Here is a 13,283-nt window from a genome sequence, read left to right as displayed (position 1 = left end):
TTTTAAATGGCTTTATTTCTTGTTGTGAGCTGCCTTTGTTTCCAACCCTACCTCACAGGGGTGTTGGAAAGACTCCATACACACACACGCACACACTGCAGATGTATAAATACATACAGCCCATATAATAGTTTATTGTCAAACCAGTTGGTCATTGCAGAAAAATCAGTATTAGTTTTAAAAAAATCAGGATTACTTTCCTACAGAATAAAAACTGTAATACCTAAGTAAGCCCTGCCTACTTGCTTTAAAATAGGACAGGAGAAGGGGGCAGAAAGAGTTAGAACACAAACACAATTCTTTTTTACATTCACTCCAAAGTCCCATTGATTTTGAGCACATTCATAACCATGTCTACTCAAAAGTAAGTCCTATTGAATTCAATGGGATTTACTCTGGGCATATGGGATTAGCATTGCTTTTACAAAAAGCAAGCATTGGGAAGGTTTTCAAAACACTGCCCAAGATCTGACTCCTGCACACAAGAGGAAAAAAAACTGAAATGTATATACTTACCCAATTTATGAGATTTTCAGATAAACGGGGTGAAACCACCATTTTGTTGCCTCAGGTCAATGAAACTGAAACACAATGCCTGACTGGCTGCAATCCTGAACAGGCGGGGTTAAAGCTAGGAAGTGCTGTAGTACTGTATACAGTACTGTTTAAAGAAAGATTTAACAGTCGGGGAGGCTGACGTTTTTATGCATATCTTGAGAACCGGACCACCTAGAAACTTAATTTTTTAAAAAATTAAAGCTGAGAATCCAGGCCACCTAAGGGGCTAGCCGGGCGCCGGGTGGCATGCATCGAATCCGGGTAAAACCCAGCTAACCAGGCAATATGGCAACCCTACTCATGATGCTATCAGGGTACTTATATCTGACCCTGCTTTCAATACTTTTTGCACCTGCAAAGGTTTTGGGGTGGTCATACGGCTTCATTTCCAACAGTGCATACCCTGCAACATCCTGCTGAAAACCCCTAACTTTTCATACCACAAATGTTCTGGAGTTTTTTGGTCCTGCATTTGTTGTGCTACTGCATCTTCGGGCAGCAATAATGTATCACAGAACAATGAATAAATCAGAATAAATCTGCCACTAATGCACTATTATTGTGTCAAGAACATGTTAGAAAATCTCCCTGCCGTAAAATACCAGTCTGGAGAGGCCCCAACTGAGTGTGTGGTACTTCAGAAAAGGCCCTACACAATATCTCAGTCCCAATCAAGCACAGTTCTGAGAAAAAGGAATAAGAACATAAGAACATAAGAAGAGCCTGCTGGATCAGGCCAGTGGCCCATCTAGTCCAGCATCCTGTTCTCACAGTGGCCAACCAGGTGCCTGGGGGAAGCCCGCAAGCAGGACCCGAGTGCAAGAACACTCTCCCCTCCTGAGGCTTCCGGCAACTGGTTTTCAGAAGCATGCTGCCTCTGACTAGGGTGACACAGCACAGCCATCACGGCTAGTAGCCATTGATAGCCCTGTCCTCCATGAATTTGTCTAATCTTCTTTTAAAGCCGTCCAAGCTGGTGGCCATTACTGCATCTTGTGGGAGCAAATTCCATAGTTTAACTATGCGCTGAGTAAAGAAGTACTTCCTTTTGTCTGTCCTGAATCTTCCAACATTCAGCTTCTTTGAATGTCCACGAGTTCTAGTATTATGAGAGAGGGAGAAGAACTTTTCTCTATCCACTTTCTCAATGCCATGCATAATTTTATACACTTCTATCATGTCTCCTCTGACCCGCCTTTTCTCTAAACTAAAAAGCCCCAAATGCTGCAACCTTTCCTCGGAAGGGAGTCGCTCCATCCCCTTGATCATTCTGGTTGCCCTCTTCTGAACCTTTTCCAACTCTATAATATCCTTTTTGAGATGAGGCGACCAGAACTGTACACAGTATTCCAAATGCGGCCGCACCATAGATTTATACAACGGCATTATGATATCGGCTGTTTTATTTTCAATACCTTTCCTAATTATCGCTAGCATGGAATTTGCCTTTTTCACAGCTGCCGCACACTGGGTCGACATTTTCATCGTGCTGTCCACTACAACCCCGAGGTCTCTCTCCTGGTTGGTCACCGCCAGTTCAGACCCCATGAGCGTATATGTGAAATTAAGATTTTTTGCTCCAATATGCATAATTTTACACTTGTTTATATTGAATTGCATTTGCCATTTTTCCACCCATTCACTCAGTTTGGAGATATCTTTTTGGAGCTCTTCACAATCCCTTTTTGTTTTAACAACCCTGAACAATTTAGTGTCCTCAGCAAACTTGGCCACTTCACTGCTCACTCCTAATTCTAGGTCATTAATGAACAAGTTGAAAAGTACAGGTCCCAATACCGATCCTTGAGGGACTCCACTTTCTACAGCCCTCCATTGGGAGAACTGTCCGTTTATTCCTACTCTCTGCTTTCTGCTTCTTAACCAGTTTCTTATCCACAAGAGGACCTCTCCTCTTATTCCATGACTGCTAAGCTTCCTCAGAAGTCTTTGGTGAGGTACCTTGTCAAACGCTTTTTGAAAGTCTAAGTACACTATGTCCACTGGATCACCTCTATCTATATGCTTGTTGACACTCTCAAAGAATTCTAATAGGTTACTGAGACAGGACTTTCCCTTGCAGATGCCATGCTGGCTCTGCTTCAGCAAGGCTTGTTCTTCTATGTGCTTAGTTAATCTAGCTTTAATAATACTTTCTACCAGTTTTCCAGGGACAGAAGTTAAGCTAACTGGCCTGTAATTTCCAGGATCCCCTCTGGATCCCTTTTTGAAGATTGGCGTTACATTTGCCACTTTCCAGTCCTCAGGCACGGAGGAGGACCCGAGGGACAAGTTACATATTTTAGTTAGCAGATCAGCAATTTCACATTTGAGTTCTTTGAGAACTCTCGGGTGGATGCCATCCGGGCCCGGTGATTTGTCAGTTTTTATATTGTCCATTAAGCCTAGAACTTCCTCTCTCGTTACCACTATTTGTCTCAGTTCCTCAGAATCCCTTCCTGCAAATGTTAGTTCAGGGTCAGGGATCTGCCCTATATCTTCCACTGTGAAGACAGATGCAAAGAATTCATTTAGCTTCTCTGCAATCTCCTTATCGTTCTTTAGTACACCTTTGACTCCCTTATCATCCAAGGGTCCAATCGTCTCCCTAGATGGTCTCCTGCTTTGAATGTATTTATAGAATTTTTTGTTGTTGTTTTTTATGTTCTTAGCAATGTGCTCCTCAAATTCTTTTTTAGCATCCCTTATTGTCTTCTTGCATTTCTTTTGCCAGAGTTTGTGTTCTTTTTTATTTTCTTCATTCGGACAAGACTTCCATTTTCTGAAGGAAGACTTTTTGCCTCTAAGAGCTTCCTTGACTTTGCTCGTTAACCATGCTGGCATCTTCTTGGCCCTGGCGGTACCTTTTCTGATCTGCGGTATGCACTCCAGTTGAGCTTCTAATATAGTGTTTTTAAACAACTTCCAAGCATTTTCGAGTGATGTGACCCTCTGGACTTTGTTTTTCAGCTTTCTTTTTACCAATCCCCTCATTTTTGTGAAGTTTCCTCTTTTGAAGTCAAATGTGACCGTGTTGGATTTTCTTGGCAATTGGCCATTTACATGTATGTTTAATTTAATAGCACTGTGGTCACTGCTCCCAATCGGTTCAACAACACTTACATCTCGCACCAGGTCCCGGTCCCCACTGAGGATTAAGTCCAGGGTTGCCATCCCTCTGGTCGGTTCCATGACCAACTGGTCTAGGGAATAGTCATTTAGAATATCTAGAAACTTTGCTTCTTTGTCATGACTGGAACACATATGCGGCCAGTCTATGTCCGGGTAGTTGAAGTCACCCATTACTACCACATTTCCTAGTTTGGATGCTTCCTCAATTTCATATCTCATCTCAAGGTCTCATCTCAAGGTCAATTGTTGTTGTTGTTTTATTGTTGTTGTTAATTTATTTATTTATTTATTATATGATTTATATCCTGCCCTTCCTCCCAGCAGAACCCCAGGGCAGCAAACAAAAGCACTAAAAACACTTTAAAACATCATAAAAACAGACTTTAAAATACATTAAAACAAAACATCTTTAAAGACATTTTTTTAAAGCTTTGAAGGCATCTTAAAAAAAAGTTTAAAACATATTAAGAAAGGTTTAAAAACATATTAAAAAGTAATTCCAACACAGACGCAGACTGGGATAAGGTCTCAACTTAAAAGGCTTGTTGAAAGAGGAAGGTCTTCAATAGGCGCCAAAAAGATAACAGAGATGGCGCCTGTCTAATATTTAAGGGTAGGGAATTCCACAGGGTAAGTACTGCCACACTAAAGGTCTGTTTCCTATGTTGTGAAGAATGGACCTCTTGATAAGATGGTATCTGCAGGAGGCCCTCATCTGCAGAGCGCAGTGATCGACTGGGTATATAAGGGATAAGACGGTCTTTCAGGTATCCTGGTCCCAAGGTATATAGGGCTTTGTACACCAAAACTAGAACCTTGAACTTGACCTGGTAGCAAATGGGCAGCCAGTGCAGTTCTTTCAGCAGCAGGGTTACATTTTGGCAATACCCTGCCCCAGTGAGCAGTCTCGCCGCCACATTTTGCACCAGCTGCAGCTTCCGGACCAACCTAAAGGGCAGCCCCACATAGAACACATTACAGTAATCCAGCCTGGTGGTTACCAGTGTATGGACAACTGTGGTCAGGCTATCCCAGTCCAGAAAGAGCTGCAGCTGTCTTACCAGCTGAAGCTGGTAAAAGGCACTCCTAGCCATTGAGGTCATCTGGGCCTCTAGTGACAAAGATGGATCCAGGAGCACCCCAAGCCTACAGACCTGCTCTTTCAGAGGGAGTACAACCCCATTCAAAGCAGGCAATTGACCAATTATCTGAACTCGTGAACCTCCAACCTACAGTGCCTCCGCCTTGCTAAGATTCAGACTCAGTTTATTGGACCTCATCCAGTCCACCACCGAGTCCAGGCAGCGGTCCAGGGCTTGCACGGACTCTCCCCATTCAGATGTTACAGAGAAACAGAGCTGGGTATCATCAGCGTACTGCTGACACCTTGCCCCAAATCTCCTGTTGACTGCTCCCAAGGGCTTCATATAGATGTTAAACAGCATGGGGGACAAGATGGTACCCTGCGGCACCCCACAGCACAATTGCCCGGGGACCGAAAGACAATCACTCAATGCTATTCTCTGAAAACAATCCTGGACATGGGATTGGAACCACTGTAAAACAATGCCTCTGATACTCATCTCACCAAATTGGCCCAGAAGGATACCATGGTCAATGGTATCGAAATCTGCCAAGAGATCAAGCAAGAATAACAGGGTCACACTTCTCCTGTCCTCCCAATTGAGGTAATCCATCAGGGCGACCAAGGCCGATTCAGTCCCATAACCAGGCCTGAACCCAGACTGGGATGGGTCAAGATAATCTGTTTCATCCAAGAGTACTTGCAGTTGCTGCACTACAACCCTGTCAATCGCCTTCCCTAAACGGGGTATTTGTGGCCGGGCAGTAGTTGTCACAAACCAATGAGTCCAGGGTGGGCTTTTTCAGTCGGATCACCTCCTCTTTCAGGGCAGCTGGAACCATTCCCTCCTGCAATGACGCATTGACTGCACCCTGGATCCACTCGGTCAAACCCCCTCGGCAAGCTTTAATAAGCCAAGAAGGGCAAGGGTCGAGAGGGCACATTGCTGGCCGCATAAACTGAAACCGATCCCAAGAAGTTGCAGCAGACGTTGCACTGGACACCTCACTTGGGACTACAGTAGATGTGGGTGGGGCATCAAGATTGCTACAGAGGCAAGCAACTTTACCCTCAAAGTGCCTTGCAAACAATTCACAGTAGGCCTCCGAAGGGTCTAAGTCTCCATTTCCTGGAGTTGATGTCAACAGATCCCTGACAATATGGAAAAGCTCCACTGGATGGCTACTTGAGGATGCAATAGTGGCACAGAAGTGGACCTTTGCCACCCTGACCGCCACACAGCAGGCATGGTTATGATGTTTTACTCATACACAGTCAGCTTCACAGCATGTCTTTTGCCGCTTGCACTCTAGCCATCCTCCAGCCTGTTTCATTGCCCTTAGCTCACTGGTGTACAAAGGTGCTAACAGGGCTCCACAATGTCAGAGAGGGTGCTCAGAGCCTTGTCACGCCTCGCTGCTCCACAGCGTGACAAAGGCTTCAACAGGGTCACCTGATCTATCTACTGGGAACTCTCCCAGGACATTCAAGAATCCAGTGGATTCCATTAGTCTCCAAGGGTGGACCATCTTAATCTGTCCACCACCCCTGCAGGGGAGGATCAGAGCCATAAGTCTAAACTTCACCTGGAAGTGATCTGACCATGACAATGGGGTGACATCCCCCCCCGATCTCCGGACCACCTCTTCCTCCATCTGGAGCAAAAACCAAGTCGCGGGTGTGTCCTGCCCTATGCGTCAGGCCAGTGACAACTTGAATCAGCCCCATGGTTGTCATGGAGGCCATGAAGTCCTGAGCTGGAACAATAGAGGCAGCCTCAGCATGGACAAAGAAATCATCCAGAACAATTGTTCTGGGCTCCTCCAATCCCACAGCTGAGACAGCTCGATCAGAGAAGCTCCTGGGCAGCAGAGTGGACAGTACACCAGCAGCAACCCTAGTTTACTGTCTCCATGACCCGACACCAGGTGCAGGCCCTCACAGCCAGCTCCAAGACAGTGGTTTCCTGGTAATGGAGAAGGAAGTTCTGTAGACCACAGCAACTCCTCCCCCCTGTCCCTGCAGCCTGTGCTGGTGTTGCACTGAGTATCCAGTGGGCAAAGCTGGGTCAGATCGACTCCTCCCAGCTCACCCACCCAAGTCTTGGTAATGTACACGAAATCAGCACCTTCATCCATGATCAGATCATGGATGAATGTGGTCTTATTATGTACCAATCTCGCATTAATACACCACACCCAGGCCAGTGGGCAAAGCAGATGAGCAACGAGGAACCCATCCATCTGTAATGTTTATCTGTAACATATATTTTGGACCTGAGTCATTGGTCTCCTCAGCACTTTTTGTCCCACATATTGCATATAGAGTTCCACTGTCAATGGTCTCTTCAGTTGATAGTGATGTAACTGATGTTCCAATAGTTTTTGAATGTACAAAGGTTGCCCTTTTTCTCAAAAAGCTGATTTAACTCTTCTGGAGTGTTGCTCTTGATGTATAGTATGAAGTTCCTTCAAACCTCTAACAGTACCGCAAAATCATTAAGATTGGAAAGTGGGGCATTTAAGACGAACCAAGAGAAGTCTCAGTAACCCAGGGAGAAACATTCAGACGTAATGAAACCATGTAACTACTTGAGAATGCACTATGTATTAAATATGGGGATAAACATACAGAAGTATGTATGGGCATATAATTATTATTTGAATGAGAAAACGTTGCACTCAATTTATAATTGTCCCATATTAATAACTGACAGAGCAATCCAAACCCCCTTTGTGCCGGTCTAGGGGTAGGGGGTGGAAATGAAAGGAGGTGTCCCACCGTCCACCCAGTCTCCACCAGCCTCCCACTGCCTGTAGAGTGACATTAGTGCCCCAGTGCAGATCTTCCCCTTCTGCCTGCTGAAAGTGTGGGCAGACAGGAGTGCCGCTTCCAGGATCCCTGCTAGCATAAGCCGATGGAAAGCCTAAAATGGGGTGTTCCAAGGGCAAGGATGAGCTGAGTTGGCCAATGATCCTTTGTATCTGGACAGTATCTGGTGAAGATTAGCCCATTAGAAGGATGGTGAGAAGGGCCTCCAGTAGTCGGGGCTTGGTGCACTGCAGCATATGACATGAGCAGAAAGGTCTCATAGGGAATTAGTGATTTAGCAGGTCATTCCTCCTGTCCATTTGTTAATGTTTCATTTTTCTTACTAATGTAAAGGAGGGAACCTGTTCCTCCTTGCAGTGCTCAACAAAATAAGCATTCTGGGCTTTGCCGACAAATCTACGATTCACATTCCTACCATAAGGGGCTTCTCAAACCATCTCTCTACATCTGCGTTTGCCAGCACAGTCCCAGTTTCTTGAAGTCTCTTTTTGCAACAGTGTGCCCGCAACACCAGTGGAGATGGTGTGCAGTTGGGTGCCTCCTCTTCTCATGCTTCAGTTCTTCAACATTTCCAGACATCTAATAGACTAGGAGGCAGCAGTCTATTTCTTCTGAATAGTTCCAGCCATCTTTGAAGCTTAAAGAGCCTTTTCATGTATTAAAGGGAAATGGATTGAGGGGTCTTACATTCCCTTCAGGAAAGAGGGAAACCACCCTCAGCCATGAGCAAAAGACCTAGAACAGGCCAGAACATCCAGCCCAGTTGATGTGGGTAGCCAGTGAGAGAGGTCAGATCAGGACTGCACCAGCTGTGCCTCATCCATCCTGCCCTCCCACATCTGCCTCTCCAAAGTATTGGAGTACCAGCGCTCCTTCCTTCCTTCCTTCCTTCCTTCCTTCCTTCCTTCCTTCCTTCCTTCCTTCCTTCCTTCCTTCCTTCCTTCCTTCCTTTTCTTTCTTTGCTGCCCAGGCCAGCCATTTTGTGCTGGCACTCATGGTACTTTTATCAAGATATGAGTACCAGCACCTCATTTTTTACCAAAAAAGGGCAGTGGTCAGTCTTCCTATTACCTCCATAATGCAGATAATGTCTTCCTTAAGATTTCTCAGTGAGTTCATGGCAGAGATGAGATTTGATTGGGCATTCAACTCACTTCTTGGGCTTTCGGGCCCAATTGATGGTAGAACCATGTTTGTCACATTTCCACCACATTGGTCATCTATAAAGTGGGAGGGCACTTTAACAATGAAAGAGCATATGGGAGGGGAGTGTTGAACCCTCCCTCTCCCATGGCTTGCCTCCCCTCATTTCATTGTTTCACCCTCTTTTTTCTTGCACACACTCCTTGTTCTTTTTGCAGGGATGGGGAACCTGTGGCCCTCCAGATGCTTTTAGACTCCAGCTCCCATCAGCCCTAGCCAGCATGTCCATTAGTCAGGGATGATGGGAGTTATAGTCCAACAACATATGGAAAGCAACAGATTTCCCATTGCACTGTTAAGGGAAGACCCAACCCTGCTTTATATGTGAATGGAGCAGACACATGAATTTGGTCTTCAGCCTCTACATTTTTTAAAAATAATAAAGCAAAACTTACAGCATGGTTCACATACTAGATATGCTGAGAGTGTGGAGTGGCAATTGCAATGGTAGTTTAGGACTGGGAAGATGCAGGCTAAAATCCTCACTTAGCCATGAAACTCTTGAGTGACATTGTACAATTGTCTCTCAGTAAAGCCTACATCACAGGGTTGTAGCAACTTGACTCCTGGAAGGAGCTGAAAGATATTTGGAATAGATGTAAGTCTCTAATTGCCCATCCTTCCCCTGCCATGACCCTGAGAACTCCCCTTTTGGGAGGACTTACCCACTATAAGTTCCACCAGCTGAGCCCTGACTGAGCCAGCATATCCCCGGGTGAGTCAAGGTGAGGGAGCAGCGGCGTCTCTAGCCGGAGTGCAGGAGGGTGCGGACCTCCGGTGCACGCCCTCCCAGGGGCATGGACGAGGTGGCTGGGTTTGTGTGCACGCGCATGTGTGCGCGCACTCAAGGCCAGCCACCCCATGGGAGGGTGCATGCCGGAGGGGCACCCAGCCAGAGAAGGCCTGGGAATGCCGGCGCGCCTCCCTCGCCCCACCGACGCTGCTCCCAGTCTCGCCCGCCCGCCACCTGCCTCCGAGGAGGAGTTGGAGCAGCCTTGCCAGGCAACGGCGCGGGGTGGGGCGGCTCTGGGTGTCACCCCCCTCATGATGACACCCAGGTGCTGGCCGCACCCTCCGCACCCCGGTAGTGATGCCCCTGTGAGGGAGTAATGCCAGCTCTGCCAAGACAGCCCAAGATCTACCTATTCCAAACTTGCTCATTGCAGCAGATCTTGGATTTGGATTGCACTGTTAAACTCCTCAAGAGAAATAAAAAGTTTTAAGGTTCTTCCAAAGGCCTGTTTAATGGTGATCAAATGCCATTCAGTTGCAAGGGAATTCTATAAGTGAGGGGCCACCACTGAAAAGGTTCTGTCTCTCATCCCTACCTGTCTGACTGAAGCTAATCCACTGAGGCTGATCCCAACATACATGCAGATACATACAGGTGAAGGAAGTCCTTCAGATAACTTGACCCGAAACTCTTTAGGGCTTTGAAGAGCAACACCAGCACTTTGAACTGGGTCTGGAAACTCAGTGGCAATTGGTGCAGAATCAGGGTCACATGTTCCAACCCCCTTCCCCCCCCTCAGGCAGCCATATTCTGCACCAGCTGACTGTCTACAGCAGCATGCTTTTGTTTGCCTTTGGATGCTGCACACGCATTCAGGAGCCTTTGAAAACAATAGCAGCAGAGGGTTAAAGTATTTCAGATTCAAGGCAAGCTGCCCAAAGGGGTGAGATTTAAAATTGGAAATTGTTGACCTTATTGTGGGAGTCAACACAGACATTTAGGTTTCTTATGTACCGTGGATTGCAGTCTCCCTTAGATGCTATAACTTTCAACATGCCCTTAGTTAAACTCATCAAACATAAAGCATTTTATGGTGGGGGGAACTTTCCCTGTTCTAGTCTCTTCTTATAAACCTTGGGATTCTAGGCCTCCTGTGCTGGAGCATCATGGAGCCAGACTGAAGGGGAAAGTTAGCTATATTTATTTTCTTGTATGATGTTTTTATCCCATTTTTCAGACAAATATCATCTCCCAAAACAGAGATAGGTGAATGCTAACATATACTTCTAAAATTGTCTTCATTGGTCATGAGTTAATAAAACAGGCTGAAACTATGCTGTTAATAAGGTGTGGGTAATTGTGTATTGGGCTTGTCATCTGTGTGCTGCAGCATCCAGAATTTAGGACTAGATTCAGTACAGAATTCAAAGTAACCACTTAGAAGTCTTCTGTCAAATAAGTGGTAATTAATTTTGTAAAAGTAATAAATTCACACCTTCCCTGAAATTACAGTTTGGTTTTCTTCATTTTCTCATCTGTAAAACATTGATCAATTTCAAAGGGTTGTGCGGGCAGATACAATGAAGACTGTGATGTCCTTTGCCAGTCAAGCATGCTGTAACAAAAAGTACTACAACTGGCATTCCAAAACCGCCTGTTTTAGCCCTTCTTGTTATATACAAAGAATAGGATGGAAAACTGAGACCGTTCTGTATGTGTCTTTGCATGGAGACATGCACACCCATACCATACATTTAAAGCACTCTTAGACCACTTTTACCATCATGGAGAATCCTGGGAACTGTAGTTTGTGAAGGGTATTAAGAACTGCAGCCCTGTGAGGTCAGCACCCTTCACAAACTACAGTTCCCAGGATTCTCCGTGATGGTAAAAGTGGTCTAAGAGTGCTTTAAATGTAGGTTGCTTCCATGCTCCAGCTGTTTAGCATTGCTGAACCATTGCTTTCCTGTAGTTATAAGAGGAATTAAAACTGAATTTCCATACAAGCATGAAAATAAAGCATTCTGTTATCCAAAAATGTTCTTCCCCATGGGTAAGATACTTCTATGTTTGCTCACCAGTAAGTCCCATTCAACAGTGCACCTTTCCTATGCTAATTATGTGAAGTTGTTTATGTTTTTTAAACTGTTTTAATTAAGTGTTTTTAAATTGTTGTAACCTGCGCTGGGATCTCTGGATGAAGTGCAGGTAAAAATAAGATGCTACCCGTTTGATGGTCCTGCCTGTTTTATTGATCAAAGCTGGGGGATCTCTTTGCCTCTTGAATAGCTGCTTAATTGTCACAGTGTCACTTTCTGGGGCATGGGGAGCTTTAATTGCAGGTTTCCTTTATTTTTTTTTATTTTCTGTTTTATAGCAAAATAGTAGTACTTCGTTATTTAAAATTAAACAAATTGGAGGAAATCAGTAATAAAAACCTCCACTTTCCTACCTTTGAGAGTGGGGTGATTAAGATAAGCTATTCAAGGAGAATGTAAGAGAGTATTCAAAAAACAAACTAGCCATAACCAACAGGAAGGAATAAAAAGGACAGGACCGGCAAAAAGGAAACTTTTAATTACATCACAGGAGCCCTGAAAAAACAATCTCTTTTTGCCAATCCATACTGGATAAGCTGGCTCTACAATTGCATTTTATTGCCAAGGAATCGCGAGCAATCAAGTCTAAACAAACATAGGAGAGCAACACAAAAAACAATGGACTGCAATAATTTGACAGTGGTGTCCACTAAATTGGAGAGCCAGTGTGGTGTAGTGGTTAAGGTATTGGACTACAACCTGGGAGACCAGGGTTTGAATCCCCTCACAGCCATGAAGCTCATTGGGTGACCTTGGGCAGTCACTGCCTCTCAGCCTCAGAAGAAGGCAATGGTAAACCCCCTTTGAATACCGCTTACCATGAAAACTCTTCATAGGGTCACCATAAGTTGGAATCAACTTGAAGGCAGTCCACTAAATTGTCTGTAAAAAAGTGAGTGGACAAAAGGTGGCAATTCTAGAGAAGAGTTAGCATGAAAGCAATTATATGCAGCTCTTTGCCTTCCTTGCTCTTTCAGGCAAGCTGTATATATTTTAAGGGTTCCACTTACTTTGCATATTTTCTGAAATCCTTACCATATTTGTTTGTGTGGACTAAATGCAGAAGGGCTGTTTCATTCACCATTGTATTTTCAGTTTTCCAATTATTTAGAATGATTTTTTGTAAGACTAATCAGAATGTTGATGTCTTGTGTGTTTATCTGTTGAATCTGGAATGTTTCTTTATTAGGCTGTTCTCTGACACACATACACACACTCCTCCTGGAGCCAGCTAAACTGTAAGAAAGCTTTTGGTCTTGAACTGGAGAGAGAAAGCCACAGATTCCTATGCAAGACCAACATGGGAATAATTTCTCAGTGTAACTACTGACCTGACGGCCTGAATGCAATTAAATTATTAAATATTAAGAAAGGCTTAATTAGCATTAGCAATAAAACAGAACATGAAGAGCACAGATTGAGTGGGAATGAACTGCTAGAGGACTGAAACTCATGGACCTCTGAGAATTGAATTCAGGAAGGAGCAGTCTGTGCCATTCAGAGACAAAAGTCTGTAGCAACAGTGCTACAAGCTGTTCATTTTATGCGAAGTAGCAGCACACAAACATGCAGACGTGGTATTTCCCAGCCACACTACCGAAACGTGGACATTTGAAAATGGAGAAGCTATATAGGTTCGCTCATG

General features: G+C 44.7%; 1 protein-coding gene across 7 annotated transcripts in view; it reads left to right on the top strand.

Annotated features, from left to right (window-relative positions):
• The window catches only part of SYT7 (synaptotagmin 7), a 382,921-nt gene that overhangs the window by 343,775 nt on the left and 25,863 nt on the right, over nt 1-13,283 (top strand). The window lies entirely within an intron of this gene.

This window comes from Rhineura floridana, chromosome 2 (assembly GCF_030035675.1).
Source record: "Rhineura floridana isolate rRhiFlo1 chromosome 2, rRhiFlo1.hap2, whole genome shotgun sequence".
NCBI lineage: Eukaryota > Metazoa > Chordata > Lepidosauria > Squamata > Rhineuridae > Rhineura > Rhineura floridana.
The sequence above is the reverse complement of the archived record's forward strand: the minus strand, read 5'-3'. Positions and strand labels throughout refer to the sequence as shown.